General features: G+C 49.2%; 1 protein-coding gene across 1 annotated transcript in view; it reads right to left on the bottom strand.

Moving 5' to 3' along the window:
* AMOTL1 (angiomotin like 1) overlaps nucleotides 1-211 on the bottom strand; it is a 294,817-nt gene extending 294,606 nt beyond the window's left edge. The window contains exon 1 of the mRNA XM_069202417.1: nucleotides 140-211. The gene's annotated coding sequence lies outside the window, so the exon portion shown is untranslated. The remainder of the gene's footprint in view (nucleotides 1-139) is intronic.
* Between the last annotated feature and the right edge of the window lie 20,256 nt (nucleotides 212-20,467).

The following is a 20,467-nucleotide window of genomic DNA, read 5'->3' on the forward strand; positions in this document are numbered from 1 at the left end:
TCTTTCTGGTAAAATACAAAATACTAGCTTCCAGGCTGCAGTCTAGACACAGGTGCCACCAAGCGTGAGCCCCGCTGCTGCATACAAAAATAAATCAAACTTCTCGGCACGCGGCATGGACGAGCAAGCGCCTTCCTACCGTTAAAATGTCGGCCGCCTGCCTCCGCAGCTCCCAAACTTGGCTTTGCCTCTGGCGCGAGGAGCGCTGGGAGACAAAGGCGCGCTCCGTGGGCAGGGAGGTGTTGACGAGGCCCTCACAAGTATGCAGCCATTGCCTGGGCTTGTCGCTTCCCTTTCAAGGTGTGTGCACTGGAATTACGTTACTCTGCTTTCAAAGAGCAGCAAAAAAACACGTTAAACCTCCAATCCGTCTAGGGAGCAGGCAAGCGTGCATTTTCCAAACTCGGACCCTTCATTATGCGAGAAAACTGAAGCACGCGGCTGCTTACATGGGAGAGCAAACAGAGTTTCTGGAAGTGAGATTAAATGCAGAAACCGCGTAATATCGTTATCGCTAAAGTATTTTCAACGATTAAAACACGTGGGTGCAGAAAACACTTCACTTCGATAACCCAGCGAGTTAAGTGCTCGCTGCTGAGGTAATACTCTTGCTTGACCCTACGTCACCTCCTCCTCGGATTCCTTCACTACTTTCCCCAACAACAGGACTTTCTTTCCAAAGCACGGTATTTAATTTATCAACCTGAGAAGGCTGAAAGTAGAGTGGATTTTCCCTATTCAAACTTGTCAACTTCCGATTGCACACAGGTGCACACCCTGGCTTTTACAGCTCACTCTGATTTCTAACCATAACTTGCAGTCTGGAGTTATGTATCCTTTCAGGGCCAGCCCAGACTTTCATCCTTAGGAGCAGTACTTTAAATAGGCAAGTATTGTCTGGCACCGAGTATCTGCACTTGTAATTTTATTGGGGGAGTACATGCACATCTCCGGAGCAAACATGCACTTTAAATAGTGAGTACCTTCACTTCGGTATTTCCATTTAAAAACACTGCTTATGAGGTATTTAAATGTAATAAGCCCAAGGGCAGCACGAGAGAGCATCCATGCATTTCACGGGTACTGTTATCGCCAATAGATGTAAGGAGACAGCCATCATCTCATAGGTGTAGGACCCTGTCTGACCAGGCCTCTGCCCGAAGCGGAACTATCGTACGCAAGTGCTCCAAGGCAAGGGTCTTGGGGGGTTATTCCAACTTTGGAGGAGTGTTAATCCGTCCCAAAAGTGACGGTAAAGTGACGGATATACCACCAGCCGTATTACGAGTTCCATAGGATATAATGGAGTCGTAATACGACTGGTGGTAAATCCATCACTTTTCCGTCACTTTTGGGACGGATTAACACCTCCTCCAAAGTTGGAATAACCCCCTTGGTCTTATTCAAGGCCAGCTTTAGCCACAATCTATTTTTGCCCCCCCCCATGACCTTCTCCTCGGATTCCCTCATTGCCACCCAGCAGAAGACCCCCTATCTCACATACATTTCATTGGTTTTAAAAAGCTGGTAATGGCTTTCTTTATTAATCCACTCAGCTATCTACAGATCTGTTCTTTGGAGCAGGCATATTAATCCTCCGTGTTACTCTTAGGCGAGTCAAAACTGACCACTAGACAAAACTTCGATATCTCTCTCTCTCTCTTTCTTTCTCTCTCTCTCTCTCTCTCTCTCTCTCGCAGGAACATTAATCACAAAAGTAATCTTGACATTTTTATTGCTGCCTGAAAGCTGGCCGCACAAGGAAATCTGCAGCCGGTGCTTTTAAATTATAAGTTATTGCTAAACACAGTGTCCTTCCCTGAGGTCAGTGCCCCATCTTCAGGTCAGCACCCAGTGCGGTTACACTGGCACCACCGCCCTTAAGCCAGCCCTGGTCTTATTGAACCACCAGCAGGAACATTATTTTATGCACTAGGAATCAGTAGCCCATCTGGGCGGGGGCAAGATCTGCTCATAGACTGATCCACAGGCATTGCCACAGACTTTCCAGGCAAATATCAGCCCAAGCCTATCACTTAGCTGGAACCGGGAGGGACTTGCAGGAATTCACCTCTCTCCTGATTACATGATGCAGTTGCACCTCACTATTTATTGTGTATCACCTTAAAGTTTGTGTACGATACCTGTGCTATACACTACCCGAGGGGGAGCAAGTGCTACTGTCCATGGAGAAAAATAATGTTATCTCACTGAGTGTATGTGTAAGACACTGCTACTGGCATCTAAATTTACTTTCTAGGCCCAGAACTCCCCTTTTACTACATGTACATCACCCCTAAGGTAGACCTTAGCTAGCCCTATGTGCAGGGTGCCATGTATGTAGAAGGCAGGACATGTGCCAGGTTGCATTGCCTGTCCTGGTAGTGACAAACAGCCTATTTGGTTTCTCACTGCTGTGCGTGCTGCCTTCTCATAGGAATGCATTGGAAATGCTCTGCCTCATGTGTAGGGGGTATTGTCTGTTTTATGAGGGGTAGCATGGCCATGTTTGGTATGGTTGTAATGGTAGTGAGAAATGCTGCTTACTGGTGTAAGTGGATTTATTTCTACTATTACAAAAGTGCCACTTCTAGAAAGTGAGCATTTCTCTGTGCTTAACACTCTGGTGTTTTGCAGCTTGACTCCAATCCATGTCTGGGCAGAGTGACATTTGGGCTTTGTGCATACTTTTCAGACAGCCTGTACACAGGGAGGGTGGAGGTGTCACAGAGGGGCATCTGCATACTGAATAGTCTTCCTGGGCTGAGAGAAGGGAGAGGCGGGGGGACACCTGTATTTGTAAAGGATGTGCCCCGGCTTCACACAATAGGGTTGTTTACCCCCAAAGGAGGTTTGGAGCCTGTGCTGGAGGATAAAGGGGGCACTCCCAGAACCAGTTGTAACTGATTAGAACCTCCTGTCATCTTCTTTGTGAACACACTGTAAAACTGAGTATAAGTACAGGGGAGTTTTTCCCACAATTTGGAGACACCTTGGATCTTACTTGAAACTGGACACAGAATGCTGAAGGGACTCACCAGGAACCGCATGGACTGCTGTATGCTGTGCTGACCTGTGACCTGCTGGGTCACTAGGAGAGACTGACACCTGCCTGCATCCCCCTTGCGCTGGCCTGCTGCTGGGCCTTAGCACCTTTGTCCTTGACTGTTGTCCCCCAGTGGCAGGGTGATGTGACCCCTGACCCCTGCAACTCCTCCTGAAGCACATGAGGACCGCTTCTTTTCTGATGTAGCGCCTTGAGAGCGCTTTTAAATTGTGCTGTGTAGCGCCTTCTGAGCGCCCCATTTGATTATTGAAAGCATCTGGGGAGCGCTGTGGTTTTCCCCCAGTTTCCTAGCTGGAAGGCGCTCTGCCGTTTGGAGAATCACCGTCGTGAACCGGGTGTTGTAAATTTCCAAGTGCGAGTGACGCGCTGCTCCTGGGACCCCCGGGGCACCACTGCGATCAACAGAGAAGCGAGTATGCTCCTTTCGTGCCCCCGGGGCGAAGCGAGCTCTGAGGAGCACCCCTGGGGCACAAGCAGGCACCCACTCTGGTGCCTGCTGTCTTCTACAGCCCGGGCGGGCCGCAGCCTGCATGTGGGAGCCGGGCCGGGGAAGGAAGCCTCATCAGAGGCTCCCCCGTCCCACCTGAACCCCTTTGTTGTCGTGGACGGGCAGGGGGGAAGAAAGCCTCATCGAGGCTCCCCCTGCCCCAACGGAGCCCCAAATTGCCTTCACAGGTCGCAGGCGGGGTGGAAGATGTGCCAGAGCCTCCCCGTCTGGCATAGCCCTCCCTGGTATTTTGTGGGCCCCCGCGAGAGGGGCCCCTCATTGTTTTGGGGCATCGTTTTGCCCTCCCCCCCCTTGTTTGAGAGCCAGCAGAAGCCCTGGAGGTGGTCCCCAGTGATCGAAGGCCCCAGGAGGGTCCCATTATAAAAACCAGAGGGAGTGTGTTCCTTCCCCGCCCCACGAAATTACCGAGAGGCCCCCGTTAGTGCAACGGAGCAATGGGGACCCCCTTTGTTCGCTTCTGGCACTGGGAGTGCCTGGCATCATAGAAACAGGTACTTTTTAAGGACATACATATGTCATATGTTTCTTGTATGGACATTCAGGATTTATATATGAACCTGCCTAGTTTTATGATGTGCTACATATATGTTTGCTAATGTTCATTTTCTGGGCATTCTATGCTTATGTGTTCTTATGACTTGCCATGTGTTTTATAATGCTCTTGGTATAGGCATTAATGATACTTTTGTGACAAGTGCATTTATCTTGTAATGTGATTCCTGACTACTGCTTATATTGCAGAATAATAAGTAACCTGTGTGTTATATGTGACTACTGCTGGTTCTGCAGAGTAAGTAATGTGTAACGTTCTGACAACTGCTTGAGTAGCAGGATATTACTGATATGATGTGTTTGGTCTAATAATTGCGTTGTGTACAATACAGTGTATTTTCATATAACTTGGTGTTGTGTTTCCTTTGTGGTGGGGATAGTGCATCATGTGTGTTGTGTGTGTTGTGCAAACGCTTTACACATTGCCTCAGGGATAGGCCTGACTGCTCATGCCAAGCTACCAAAGGGGTGAGCAGGGGTTATCTTGGACGTGTAACTCCCTTGCCCTGAGTAGAGTGGATGGGTTCTGCCTGGCTTAGGTGCATACTCTAGCCAACCAGAAACCCTATTTCCAACACCTATTTACAATTGTGCTCATTACTTTTGGGGCAGAATGGTGTTGGGCGTGGAGCTTTACAACACCAACTACCGCCAACCAGGGGTACTGCATAAAAAGTTTCTGGATCTTACATGATGCCTCAGAACTATAGAAAAAGGTGAGGAATATACAGTTAAAGTATCTATCAGAAAGAGGGTTACCAAAGGTAAATAATTGTTGGACTTCAAGTTTTTTTGGCTAAGGGCCACTTGGAGGCACCCAAGGGGACTCCTTCTCGAAAAGGGAATGTACTCCTTAGAGATCTTCACACAAAAAACACTAGTTTCTTGCGAGGAAACTGTCCCCTTCACTTCACTTCATCAGAGCAAATCAAGCATTCACCCCCAGTCACAAAGATCTGGGTTTAATCCATTGTTTTTTTGCTCACCCCGCCACCCCAGTTTGGACCCAGCCATATGCAAATCAGTCTTGACCCTGTTCCTCATGGGAACAGTCCAGCCCGAACTGCCAAACCAGGTCCTCCCTGGACCAGAAAGAAGCATCCTAGGACCGGTTTCAGGGCATCACCCTTCATCAGCTAGGCTAGCTTGAATCCAGTGGCGCATTGAGCACGGGACCCACGTTTGGGCATACCCTTCCCACTTGGGGCGACAAATGCAAAAAGGACAGAGGATGGACGGAATGCAGAGCAAATCAAACATTCACCCCCAGTCAAAAAGACCTGGGTTTAATCCATCATTTTTTTGCTCACCACGCCACCCCAGTTTGGACCCAGCCATATGCAAATCAGTCTTGACCCTGTTCCTCATGGGAACAGTCCAGCCTGAACTGCCAAGCCAGGTTCTCCCTGGACCAGAAACAAGCATCCTAGGACCGGTTTCAGGGTATCACCTTTCATCAGATAGGCTAGCTTGAATCCAGTGGCGCAGTGAGCACGGGACCCATGTGTGGGCATACCCTTCCCACTTGGTGCGACAAATGCAAAAAGAACAGATGATGGACGGAATGCAAAGCAAATCAAACATTCACCCCCAGTCACAAGGATCTGGGTTTAATGCATTGTTTTTTTGCTCACCACGCCACCCCAGTTTGGACCCAGCCATATGCAAATCAGTCTTGACCCTGTTCCTCATGGGAACAGTCCAGCCCGAACTGCCAAGCCAGGTCCTCCCTGGACCAGAAACAAGCATCCTAGGACCGGTTTCAGGGTATCACCCTTCATCAGCTAGGCTAGCTTGAATCCAGTGGCGCAGTGAGCACGGGACCCACGTCTGGGCATACCCTTCCCACTTGGGGTGACAAATGCAAAAAGACCAGATGATGGACGGAATGCAGAGCAAATCAAACATTCACCCCCAGTCACAAAGATCTGGGTTCAATCCATTGTTTTTTTGCTCACCACGCCACCCCAGTTTGGACCCAGCCATATGCAAATCAGTCTTGACCCTGTTCCTCATGGGAACAGTCCAGCCCGAACTGCCAAGCCAGGTCCTCCCTGGACCAGAAACAAGCATCCTAGGACCGGTTTCAGGGTATCACCCTTCATCAGCTACGCTAGCTTGAATCCAGTGGGGCAGTGAGCACAGGACCCACGTCTGGTCATACCCTTCCAACTTGGGGCGACAAATGCAAAAAGAACAGATGATGGACAGAATACAGAGAAAATCAAACATTCACACCCAGTCACAAAGATCTGATTTTAATCCATTGTTTTTTTGCTCACCATGCCAACCCAGTTTGGTCCCAGCCATATGCAAATCAGTCTTGACCCTGTTCCTCATGGGAACAGTCCAGCCCGAACTGCCAAGCCAGGTCCTCCCTGGACCAGAAATAAGCATCCTAGGACCGGTTTCAGGGTATCACCCTTCATCAGCTAGGCTATCTTGAATCCAGTGGCGCAGTGAGCAAGGGACCCACGTCTGGGCAGCTGCCATGGAAGGGCATATTCAAGCTAAATGTCCCTTTTTTAATACACTAATAGTGAAAATCTGTTATTATTCACTATTAGTGTAATACAAATTGACAGAAAGCAGAGCGAGCGGGTCCCAATTGATGTATATAAGGAAAAGCTGTCACTGTGTTTCTGGCACTAAATTTGCCACCTCAGAAGCCAGGGGTCGTAAAGGCAGTGCCAGGGGGTCGCAAAGGGCAAGCTAGGGGTCGCAGCTGTGACCCCTGGCAACCCCTAAATGATGTGCAATGGCGAATGCCCTGGGCCTGGCCTCCACTGAAGGCATTTAAACCAATATCAGAAGTGATTACGCTAGGGTTGTGCTGGCAGCAGCAATTGTTTCAGCTTATTTACACACCTCAGCAGAACTTTAACTCTATTTAAGGTAAGGATAGGTCGAGAAGGTGTTAGCGGCAGCACATCCAGTCCTCCCATCATCTGCAGGCACTGCCTTCTCTAAACCTGTATGACCCCCCCTTAAATCACCATACTCTGGTTGAGGAGGGGTCTCCATTTAGTCATTAAACACTTTGGACTAGCGCTACCGGATTGTGTGGAATGATTCCTATGTAAGAGCAGCACGGAGCGCTCTCAGTATAATGCCAATGGGGTGCAGGGTCATGCTGCACCAAGGGTCGGGATGCACAGGCAGAACTTCGCGGAATCGCACAGAGCTTTTACATAACTCCACGAGTCCTGCCCACCCTTACTTGGCAGTTAGGCATCACTCAACAAAATCAGTATATGTCTGCCATTTGGAAAGGTATATCGTTTGGTGTTGTCCTCAGCAGAGGTGATCAAAATAGACGGTAGTGTTGTTCAGCTGAACTCACATGTGCTTCCTTTTCTATCCTCCCCTATGTAACTCACTTACTCTCATTGGCAACCTGCACCTCCCGTTTGCTTGCTGCGAAAAGGGCCATAGAAGTGGTGCCTCTGAAAAGTGGGGCAAAGGATTTTTTTTCACTTTGCTTCATGGCCCCCCTACAAGAACCCCTACCTTTGTGAGGTCTCTGCCATTCAAACTTGTCCATGTAGCAAAACAACTTAACAAATTTAACTTATTGTCCCAGTGCCAGGACCTGTTGGCCTTGGATTTGGGAAACCCATTGCTGTCCCTTGATCTACAGGACACAGATTTCCACCCTTCAGTCCTCACTACCAACAGGCGCTACTTCAGGTTCACAGTGAGGTGCCAACATTTTGAGCTAGCTGTCCCCCCATTTGGACTAATGACAGCCCCACATGTATTTACAAGAGCAGTAGCAGTTTAAGAGTCTACTTCAGTGGGTGGCGCAAGCAGCGCTGCAGGTCCACTAGTAGCATTTAAATTAGAGGCCCTGGGTATAGGGATACCAATGTACAAGGAACTTACAGGTAAATTAAATAGGCCAATTACGTATAAACCAATTATACCAACTTTAGAAGGGAGAGCACCTGCGCTTTAGCACTGATCAGCAGTGATAAAGTGCTCAGAGTCCTAGAGCCACCAGCAAGAGTTCAGAAAAAATCGGAGGAAGGAGACAAAAAGTCAGGGAATGAACCTGCCACAAGGGCCAGGTCCAACAATAGGTGGCACTCGCGTATGCTGACATCAGTTGCCTTCTAGGCTGTCTGCATCCCCAGATGCAGAGACCAATAGCAAACTGCCTTTGATCAGTGTTCAGTTCTCTCTACCTGGGACCTTTTTTTAGGTGGAAAAGAGCCCAGGACGCTCCCCGCTCCACCTTCCGTGCTCCATCCCGTTTTTTCACCGCTCCTTCAGCCAGTTTCCCGCTGCTGTGTCCCCTGTGGCCCCTCCCCCTCCTTCTCACCGCTCCTTCAGCCAGTTTCCCGCTGCTGTGTCCCCTGTGGCCCCTACCCCCTCTCCCCTCCTTCTCACCGCTCCTTCAGCCAGTTTCCCGCCGCTGCGTCCCCTGCGGCCCCTCCCCCCTCCTTCTCACCGCTCCTTCAGCCAGTTTCCTGCTGCTCCGTCCCCTGCGTCCCCTCCCCGCAGCCCTCCCATTGGACAGGCCCTCCCGCCTCCCAGCTGCCACACCCACCCTCCCCTCCTCTTATGCCAGCCGCGGCAAGCCCGTCTGCGCCTGTCTGCTCCTGGACCGTGCCCAGCACCACCCCTCCGGTCAGCGAGACCCCTGCAACTCCAGACGCCTCTACACGGCCGACCAACTCAACGCCCTCAACCCCGGCCGCATCACAGCATGCTCCCAGCCCTCACCAAGGAACACCCACGGACTCTTCGCATTCCGCACCTGCAGATTCACCTGCGACAGAACAACGAAACCAACAAAGACCGAAACTAACCACCTCCACTGCACACTCCTCAACACCCGCTCCGCACGCAATCATGCCATCGAGCTCTGGGACCTGCTCGACTCCACCGCCCCAGACGTAGCTTTCCTTACCGAAATCTGGTGGAACGACTCCTCGGCGCCCGACATCGCAATAGCCATCCCGGACGGCTACAAGATCATCCGTAGGGACAGCAAAAACGGAATCAGAGGAGGCATAGCCATCGCCCACAAATCCTCCCTCAAGGTCGACACCCACACTGACGACTCCCTCAAGACTGCCGAACACCTACACTTCCGCATCCACACCGACCCCAACACCACTCTCAGTGGAATGCTCATCTACAGACCCGCCGGACTACGAGCACCATTCAGCGAATCCCTCGCCGACCTCACCAGCACCCACGCACTCACCTCAACGGATTACATCCTCCTCGGGGACCTAAATTTCCACCTGGAGAACAACAATGACACCAACTCCACTACCCTGATCGACAACCTCACCAACCACGGCCTCAGACAGCTCGTCAACACACCAACCCACATCGCCGGCCACACGCTTGATCCCATCTTCTCCTCAAGCGCCCACGTCACCTTCAACCATACCACCGTACTCCACTGGACCGACCACCACTGCATCCACTTCACCTACAAGGAACCTACCGAGCACCAACGCACCCAACAACCACCCCGCCGATGCTGGAGCAAAGTTACGGAAGTCCAGCTTACCAACGCCCTCGCCCAGAACCCACCCCCGACTCCACCGACCCAGACACCGCCGCCAACAACCTCACCCTGTGGATCAACGGCTGCGCCAACACCCTCGCACCACTCAAAAAATCCACCAACAACCAAGCCAGAAGAAAAGCCGCCTGGTTCACCGACGAGCTCCTAAATTCCAAACGTGACTGTCGGAAGCTAAAAAAGGAATGGCTCCTCAAACGCACACCTGACAGCCTCACAGCCCACAAGGACGCCACCCGCAAGCACCACCAACTCATCAGACAAGCCAAACGATCCCACTTCAAGGACTGCCTGGAAAACAACGCACACGACAGCAAAGAGCTCTTCAGCATCGTGAAAGAACTCTCCAACCCCACCGCCAACATCAACGACATCCTTCCATCCCAAGAACTCTGCAAAGCACTGTCCATCTTCTTCCACCGGAAGATCACCGACATCCTCAACAGCTTTGACGCCACTCCCACGCCAGACCCCACCCCGAACACTCCACCTCTGCAAACCACCTGACCTCCTGGACCAACGTGAACAACACAGAGACATGCAAGATCATGAACTCCATCCCCTCAGGATCTCGGTCAGACCCCTGCCCTCACCACGTATACAACAAAGCTGACTCCACCATCGCCCCCCCAACTACGGAGGGTCATCAACATCTCCTTCGAAACAGCGACATTCCCTGAAAAATGGAAACACGCCGAAGTCCACGCCCTCCTCAAGAAGCCCAAAGCAGACCCCAACGAACTCAAGAACTTCTGACCCATCTCCCTACTCCCTTTCCCAGCAAAGGTGATTGAAAAAATCGTCAACAAACAACTAACCTGCCACCTTGAAGACAACAGCATACTAGACCCCTCCCAGTCCGGCTTCAGACGAAACCACAGCACCGAAACCCCCCTTCTCACCGCCACAGACGACATCAGACGCCAAATGGACAACGGCGAAACATCAGCCCTCATCATCCTAGACCTATCTGCCGCCTTCGACACAGTCTGCCACCGCACCCTGAAATCACGCCTCCACGAAACTGGAATTCAAGGTAAAGCCCTCGACTGGATCGTCTCATTCCTATCCAGTAGAACCCAGAGAGTCCGCCTCCCCCCCTTCCGCTCCGAAGCCACCGACATCATCTGTGGCGTCCCCCAAGGCTCATCCTTCAGCCCGACGCTGTTCAACATCTACATGGCCCCCCTCACTCAAGTGGCCTGACAACACAACCTCAATATCCTCACCTACGCCGACACCACCCAGCTCATCCTCTCACTCACCAAAGACCCTCACACCGCCAAAACCAACCTCCACGAGGGAATGAAATCCATCGCCGATTGGATGAGAAACAACCGTCTGAAACTGAACTCGGACAAGACGGAGGTCCTCATCCTCGGACCCACCCCCTCCACCTGGGACGACTCCTGGTGGGCCACCGCATTAGGAACCCCGCCGACACCGTCCGACCATGCTCGCAACCTGGGCTTCATCCTCGACTCCTCCCTCACCTTGTCTAAACAGGTCAACGCAGTTTCCTCCTCCTGCTACAACACACTCCGCATGCTCCGCAGAATCTACAAGTGGATCCCCGACAGAAACAAGAACAGTGACACAGGCCCTCGTCAGCAGCAGGCTGGACTACCGCAACGCACTCTATACAGGCATCCCAGCAAAAGACCTACTACGCCTCCAACGTATCCAAAACACCTCCGCCCGGCTGATCCTCAACGTACCCCGCCACAGCCACATCTCCCACCGCCTGAGAAACCTTCACTGGCTCCCCGTGGACAAAAGGATCACTTTCAAGCTTCTTACCCACGCTCACAAAGAGCTCCACGACACCGGACCAGCCTACCTAAACAAGAGACTCAGCTTCTACACCCCCACCGTCAGCTCCGCTCCACTAACCTCGCCCTCGCCGTCATCCCGCGCATCAGAAGAAAGACCTCTGGCGGCACATCCTTCTCATATCTCGCCGCCAAAACCTGGAACACCCTCCACACCAACCTGCGACAGACTCAAGACCTACTCACCTTCAGAAGACTCCTCAAGACCTGGCTCTTCGACCAGTAACACCAGCTCTCCCCCCCCCAGCGCCTTGAAACCCTCATGGGTATGTAGCGCGCTTTATAAATTCAATGATTGATTGATTGATTGATCATTTCAAACAAAGGGGAGGATAGGAGGATCAGTGAGGAATCTGCAGTTAAAGTCCAGAAAGAGTGTTACCAGAGGTAAGTAACTTGGGCCAGATGAAGCAAAGTCCCAAATTGCGACTTGCAATTTGCGAGTCCCTGCGACTCGCAAATTGCAAGTCGCAATTTGGGATGCAGAAAGGTGTCTCAGACACCTTCTGCGAGTCGCTATGGGGTCGCAAAGACCCACCTCATTAATATTAATGAGGTGGGTCGCAATTTAACACCCCTTCCTATTTGCAACTCGGAAATGCATTTTGCGAGTCGGTTCCGACTCGCAAAAGGCATTTCTACATACCAGATGGGCTTTAGCGACTCGCAAACGGCATTTTTCGCTGTTTGTGAGTCGCTAAAGCTTTCCTACATCTGGCCCTTGTTCTTTGCAGATTCCTCACCTTTTGCATAGATAGCAAAGTGGTGCCTCCCAGGTGGTGGGTCTGTGAACCGGTTCAAACCAAACAGTCCTGCAGGACCAAGCTGTCAAAATGTCCATATCGACAGACCTGACTGTCCAGACAGAGTGCTTCATGAACCCATGGAGTCATGCTCATGTAGCAACCTGGCAAATATCCAGAATAGGTACCTTGCATGCTGAGTCGTAGCAGCTTTGGCTCTGATGGAATGAGCCTGCAAACCTTCCAAGTGCTGCTTCTTGGACAATGCACAGTTGATTTTAACACAGAGCACAATCCACCAAGAGATGGTCCTCTTCTGTGTTGCTATGCCCTTCTTCGCTCCCCCAGATCCCACAAAGAGCTGATTGTCCACTTTATGTTCCCTGGTACAATTGATGTAAAAGAGCCCTTTTAGAATCCAGACGGTGAAGTCCCCCCTCCTTCATAGAGGGGTGAGGTGGAAAGATAACTGCGAGTAGGGTGGTGGTTTGCCTGACATGAAAAGTAGTTGCCATGGCTAGAAGAAAGGAAAGTCATGTTCTCAAGACCATCTTGTCTGGGAAGAAAGTAGAGTATGGTGGGTTGATGAAGAGGCTTGTAGCTCACTCACCAGCCACACCACTGTTATGGTGATGAGGAATCTTGTCTTGAGGGTGAAAAGCCATAGTTGGCAGATGTGCAGCTGTTCAAAAGGAGTGCACATCAGAAAGGTGAGGACAAAGTTAAGGTCCCACAGAGGCATGGTAAAGAGAGAGGGTGGAAACAAATGTTGCAAACTCTTTATAAAACGCATCACAACGGGTGATTTAAACATAGAAAGCTGATCTGGCAACTGCAAAAAGAGCAAAAGAGTCAGCAGGTACTGTATGCAAGTAGATTTTTGCTGGGCAAGGGAAATCACAAAAAACAATACTTCAGATGTCAGTCTGCTGAGTACAACACCAAACCACAAACCTGTCCAAATGGCAGGCATATACTGATTGAGTTGAGTAATGCCTAACTGCCAAGTAAGGGTGGGCAGAGAACTCGCAGAGTTATATAAAAACTCTTTGTGATTCCGCGGAGTTCCATCCTGTGTATCCCAGCCTTTGGCACAGCATGACCCTGTACCCCATTGGCATTATACTGAGAGCACTCCATGCTGCTCTTACATAGGATTCATTCCACACAATCCAGGAGCTCTAGTTCAAAGTGTCGTCTGCATCCTGAGCCTAGTAGCAGCATTCCCCTGTGCCCCTGGAGCACCATACTGGGAGCACCTACCAAAGTACAACTGGCCCCTCCTTCAAACTCAATGTCACCAACTTCCACGTTCTGCAACCAGAAGCCTCATAGTGCCCCAGACTTCAAACCTCGCACCTCACCCAGGCAATCCTGCGCATGACCACCTCCTAATTTCTTTAAAGACAATGATTTACTTTCTGATGCCAGTGCTCTTATTAATAAAATCAAATATGCTGTTTTAGGCATTTCCAGAATTTGCTGGCTGCATGCAGTGATCACTTCTAACCCAACAGACCTACAGGCAGAAGTTAGTCCCCCACCCACAGTAACACACTGTGCACACAATCGAAGAAGAATTCTGCCCAGGGCAGGGACAGTGGTGTAATAAAACTTGAGGGGGCCCCCCGGCAAAATACATGGAGGGGCCCTCTCCTGGACTCCGTCAGGAGATCTGAGGCCAGAGTACTTGTCTGAGGGGGCACCCTCAAACTCGGGAGCCCCTCGCACCACAGTGGCTAATGTTACACCACTGGGCAGGGACAAGGTGATCTCCAGGTTTTTTTAATGAATAAACACTTTTCCCTCATCTGAGAGTTTCCTTCCAATATAAAGCATGTGCAAACTTCCACAGTGAAACCTACAGCAAACATGTGCAGCCCCTTTAATATTACACGAAGAAAAAAAAGGAAAGACACCAAAGCTCTTTATGCAGCAAACAAAAATATGAATGCAGTCGGCCTCTATTTGAATGAGTGTTTGTATTCTTTTTTAAAGTAAGTTACTTTTTATAGTACTAAAATCTCAGTTCGCACTTTGGCTTTCCTTTCACACCATCTTTTATCATTTTGTTGAAACCGAAAGAGTGTTTTTTTTTTTTTTTTGGTTTGAGGTTCTAGTTTCAGATAACATTATAGGCTCTTACTGTGTGTCTTGTCCTCCCTCTCCTACTGCCACCTGGGGGTATCTGGGACTGGGGGTCACCCACTCCATCACTCTCACCACCGCCGGGTTGCCAGGCTCAGACTCGCCACAACAAAACAGTGAATCCATTCTAGACTAAATCCTTTACTGTATCACGCAGGCACTGTCTGAGCTGAATCTACTGGGTAGACTCGAGACGTGCTGGCGGCAGATTGACAGATTGGCTGGGGGTGGTGGTGGAACAGCATTTCAAATAACACCTAGTCATATGGGCTACTTGTAGCTCTCACCCCTGTTTCTTCATGTATGTGTTGTATAGAATAGACAAAAAAATGTACTTTTGTACGGTTCCATGCAAGAATGGTTTCAGACTCCTTTCCATTTTTAGGTCAAGCGTAAGCGTTCATCCTCGTGTATACTTTTAGTATACTTCTTATGGCTTAAAGCGATTTCATTTGTTGGTTGCAGTGTGCTTTAAAATTTCTTGCTTGCTATTGGTCAGTTCTGCCTTTTTATGCCTCCTTTTTCTGTTTCAGAGCAGTGACCAAATACTGTATTATTCCACTTTGGTTTCTTTATCTGTTTCTGTGATGAACTATCTTTGTTATTTCTTTGGTGCTCCCTTTTAACTGTGGGTGTTTTAGGCTGGTAGTTGCCTGCGTTTTATTGCAGCATTCCGTTCCTCCCATCTCCTCCCATCTCCTCCCATGTAGCTGACATTTGGTTTGGCTTTATTCCAGTGCTGTCCTCGTTTACCTCTGGCTCCTAAAATAAACTTATTTTACAAAAGAAACACCCGGTTGTTTAGCTCACTGCTCATGAAAGCGACAATATGCCATTTCTGGTAGAATGTAGCTAAACCTAGAAGCAATGATGTGAAACTTGCTTAGCCTCACATTGCACCTCGAGTCTCTCTCTCCAAGGCCCCTTCCTGTAAGCACTCACAACATCGCACACAGGGCATTGCTTATCTCTTTTATTGGGGCCATCAATCTCAGGCTGTTCTGCTCATTGAGGTGCGAGGCAAAAATGCTTGGAAGACTTTTCATTCTGTTAAAATAAAAAGAAAATACTTTTCCAGCCTTATTTTCCAATTTCTCTTCAAACGTTTACACAATGCGAGGTAGTGGAGTCATCTTCTCGTCTCTCCTCAAGGGCCTGTAATTTCTGATGTCAGTAGCCGCCAGTGACCACAAAAACATGGCAGGAAAAGGTGAAATTATGAGACAGGGTTGACCAATTTAAGTGGCAAGAAAAGTCCAGTTCTGAATTTACAGTGCCAATAGCTATAACTCAAGAAAATGCAATACCTATTGCATTGCAAATGCTTGTTTAGTAATAGTACGGCATTCCTTATGGAGCCTGCATGCACCCCATCACGTGACAGTCACCGCTGATGTCAACTCGAGCATTATGATTATTATGGAGCTGTGAAAATGTGGAAAGTTAGAAATTCAGTGCGGAGGCCCTAATTTAATCCCGCCGGCGAAACAGCAGAATTAATTTGCAATTCTGTATTGCAGGAGTAGCACGGAATAACTAAATTACTCCAATTCCACCAGTGGAGTTAAAAACTCCACCCACCTCTACTGCCAAGATGACATTTACAATCTCAGAAAGGAGGTCAAAGGTAATCAGCTGTTGCAGCATAACCTTTAAGGATATAAATGAAGATTACTCAGGCCTGGGTGCAGGACACTAGCTTGCTGCTGCAACAGAAGATCTTCCTGAGGCAGAAGCCTGATTGGATAACAGATACTCATTTTCAGCATTTCTGGATATCACACTGTCTGTGCCCAATCCAGCTCCACTAGGATGACTTTGGCCTGGTCATTCCTGAACTTCTTCAGGACTTGGGTCAAAAAAGGGTGCCATTGGAAAGGCATACAGGAGACCTAAGTCTCAGAGTGAGAGAGAGAAAAATAGAGAAGGAGAGAGAGAGAGAGAGAGAGAAAGAGAGAAAGAGAGAGAGAGAGAGGCCACAGAAACTCCAGTGTGCAAAGTGCTGACATTGCGCTTTCTCTGTGGTGAAAAAAAGATCAAGCCAAGCTTCTCTCCATTTGTGGAAGAGACCATGTGCCACCTCTGGATGCAATTACATTTGTGATCTGCCAGGTGTCGGCAGCTGAGTTCTCCTGCCCTAGCTCTGAGAGATCCTGCCAGGTGGTATGCCACGCAGAAAAGCCTGTGCTGTTCCAGCCATTTCCAGAGGTGTAGTGCCTCATGGCACAGTTTCCACTAACCCACCCACCCTATTTGTTGCAATACCATATAGAGGTGGTGTTGTCATTGAGTGCCTGCACCAGCCTTCCTTTGATGGATGGTAGGAAGGCCTTCAACACAAAGGGGAACCAAGGCAAAAAGCTGTTGCTGCTAAATCGGCAAGCATGAAGGTGAAGATTCTGCCAGCCTGGGTGCAGGACTCGGGCTTGCTGCTGCAACAGGAGATCCTCATGAGGCAGCAGCCTAATTGGAAGACAGATGCTCCTTCCCAGCAGTTTTGGATATCACACTGTCTGTGCCCAATCCAGTTCCAGTAGGATGACTTGAGCCCGGTCGTTCCAGATCTTCTTCTAGACCTATGTCAGGAGCGGTATCAGCAGAATGGCGTACATGAGTCCTGAGTCTCCAAGAGATGGAGACACCTTGGAAACTCCAACATGCAAAGTGCTGACTTTGCGCGTTCTCTGTAGTGACAAAAAGATTGTGCCAAGGCTCTCCCCATTTGCGGAAAAGACTGTGTACCATCTCTGGATGCATCTGCCATTCGTGATTTGCCAGGCGTCACCAGCTGAGTTTGTCTGCTCTGGTACTGAGAGATCCTGTCTGGTGGATGTACCACCAGTAAAATTCCCTGGTGTTCCACCCGTTTCCAGAGGTATAGTGCCTCATGGCACATGGACCACAATCCTACCCTAGCCTATTTGTTGCAAAACCACATAGAGGTGGTGCTGTTCGTAAGCATGTGCACCAGCTTTCCTTTGATGGATAGCAAGAGGGCCTTCAACACCAAGCAGATATCCCACAATTCCAGAAGGTTTCTGTGGAGCTGGGACTCTACCAGAAACCAGATGCCTCTGATCTCCATCTTTTCCAAGTGGACATCCGAACCCAGAAGGGATGCATCTGTCACCCTGTTAGCTTTGGGTGAAGTAGCAACAGGGGTCTGCCACTGACCCACTCATTATCCTGCAACCACCACTGCAGGTCTTTTACAGTCTCCTCTGAAATCTGGATGCAACAGGGCAGGTCCCCCCTCATGCTGCTCATCCTGTGCCACTGGGACTTCAGATCTAACTGCCTGGCATGGTTGACCAACAGGATGCAGGATGCCATCAGTCCCAGCAGCCTCAGAGACATCCTAAATGAGATGCAGGAAAGAGGCTGAAACATCCAAATTGTAGACAGACTGTCCAAGACACTTCATTCTGGGCAGGAAAGTCGCAAAACTGCACTGTGTATGGAATGGCTCTAATGAATGGGAGCATCTGTGAAGGAGTCAGATGTGACTTCAGCATGTTTATGGTGAACCCGAACAAACAAAGAAGGACACAGTAGCCTGGAGATGGATGACGACTTCCTGGAGTGAGCTTGCAATGAGGTAGGGGACGACTGGAACCCCTGACTTCCAACAATATGGTGCAACTAATGCCATCAATTTTGTGAATAACCTAGACCAAAGGAGAGAATAGTGAACTGAAAATTCCCCACCATGAATTGTAGATAGCATCTGTGGGCCTGCAGGATGGGTATGTAGAAATAAACGCCCTGAAATTCCAGTGCTACCATCCAGTCTACAGGGTCCAGGACAGACATGACCTGGGGCCAGAGGGAATATCTTGAATTTATCCTTCCACATAACGGTTTTAGTTCTTCTTCAGCACCAGAATGTAGCAAGACTAACAACCAAATCAGCACCCTTTAGATGGCACCTTTCACCAGAAAGGCTTGTACTGCTTGCTACATGAGGAACAAATGGTCCTCTATCAGTCATTCTAAGGTTGGTGGAAGGTGCAGCGGGGTGACAAGAAATGCTAGGTTGTGCCCACGCCGGACAATCTGCAGGACCCAATTGCCTAAAATTATCGCCTGCCACGTTACAGAAAATGTCAAATCCTGACTCTTACAGGGTAGCTGTGTGCCTTGATGGATACACTAAGGAAGTTTTAAGGTTGCAGCAGCAGGAGGGGTGGAAGAACGTGCTGCACCCTGCACCTGTTATCCACGTGGTCTGTAGGTACTGTGGCCTCGCCACAAGTAGACTAAAGAGTTTACTGGGCAGGCTGAACTTGATGTCAATATTGGAAGTTCATACCATTGCCACGGAGGCAGCAAAACTGTTGGTGTGGCTAACATGGTGGGGCGGACAGTGCATGACCTGTGGCCTATCCTTAAAGTATGTAATGGCTGCTTATGCTTTCTCACTAAAAAGACGAGATCCATCAAAAGGCATATTCATTTACATGGATTGGACATCACCGGAGAACCCCCTGGACCTCATCCTAGCAAGCCTCCTTAGAGTCACACTGGTACCTACTTTGCGGGTGGTCATTCCGATGTAATGTAAAGTGCATGGGCATGTAATCATACAGACTACTCGCTGGGTGCTGCAGTTGGTGAAATCCATGATTTCCCACATTGTATTGTCATTGAAAAAGACCCTTTTGGTAGCGTCTGTTAGATGGTACACGCTGCTGTTCCCACATGGGTAATGTCCTGTGGGTGGTGGCAGAAAGCTGGTGCCATCCAGTTTTTTCTTTGGCAGGCAAATACGAAAAGCAAGGAACAATTAGTTTTTCTGGACCTCAACATCACAGCAACCAATGGGGCCCTAAAAACGACCACCCATGAAAAACTAACAGCTAAAAACTGTCTGTTACTTTTCGAAAGTGCCCACCCCGCCATTTGAGGGAGAACCTCCCATTTGGACAGTTCCTCATACTAAGGAGGAATTGTTCCGAGGTGTCTGACTACAAACAACAATCCCAGAATCTAGCATCCAAATTGGAGGTGATGAAATACCCCTCAAAATCGTTAATCGAGCCATGAAACGGGCATGCAACAATAACAGACCTGGACGCTCATCCTCAAAAGGGGAAAGAAGAAAGACCTATAATGTATCACAACATTCAATGTAGCCTCTAATCAAGTGAGCAAGATCATAAACAAACATTGGCGCATTCTGAATAGCGCCCGTTTGAATTTTCCCAAACCCATGTTTTCCCACAAACGTGGCAAAAGTATAAGAGACATGCTAGTATATATCCGTCCACGCCTGTCCAAGAAAAAACTGGATGGCACCAACCTTCTACCACTACCCCAGGACATTACCCATGTGGGAACTGCAGGGTCTTTTTCAATGACAATACAATGTGGGAACTCAAGGATTTCACCAACTGCTACACCCAGCGAGTAGTCTATATAATTACATGCCCATGCAATTTGCATTACATAGGAATGATCACTTGCAAAGTAAAAACTTGCATCTGTGAACATCATAGCCATGTGAGATGTGGCCGTGCCACCACAAAAATGTCCACTCATTACCTTTACAAAGCATACACAGTGGAGGATTACCGATGGGTTATGCTTCAACATCACAAAGGGATGAAGAGCGAATCCTTCCTGCTTGAAAGAGTACAACGTTGGGTTTTTAACTTATGCACACACCGAGGTCTCACTAAGAATATCCCCAGGCGCCAGTTAATGCAACACTACAACCTTGTTAACCCGACGAGCGTAACGCTATAACAACCAGTAGGCCACCTTTCCTTGACAAGGCCATCAATATACATGACCATCCTTTGTTATACCAGTGACTAGTCTTAAACCTGTAGTCATATAAACCCAACTCTCCTGAGAAAGTAGAGCCTTTTTTCACCCTTTCTTTCCCCTTATTTTTTTATTTCTGCACCAAAACAGGAACATTTGAGGGGCAACTAAGCAAGGGGCCCTCGCAGCCCTACCTATGCACACTAGAGACCGCCATTTTGGGAGATAAGTGGTCTAGTGCCACACACGTGAACATGTTGAGACATGTCAGCTGCAGCAAGCTTAAAAACCGGACTCCCACGC

This window comes from Pleurodeles waltl, chromosome 8, assembly GCF_031143425.1.
Source record: "Pleurodeles waltl isolate 20211129_DDA chromosome 8, aPleWal1.hap1.20221129, whole genome shotgun sequence".
NCBI lineage: Eukaryota > Metazoa > Chordata > Amphibia > Caudata > Salamandridae > Pleurodeles > Pleurodeles waltl.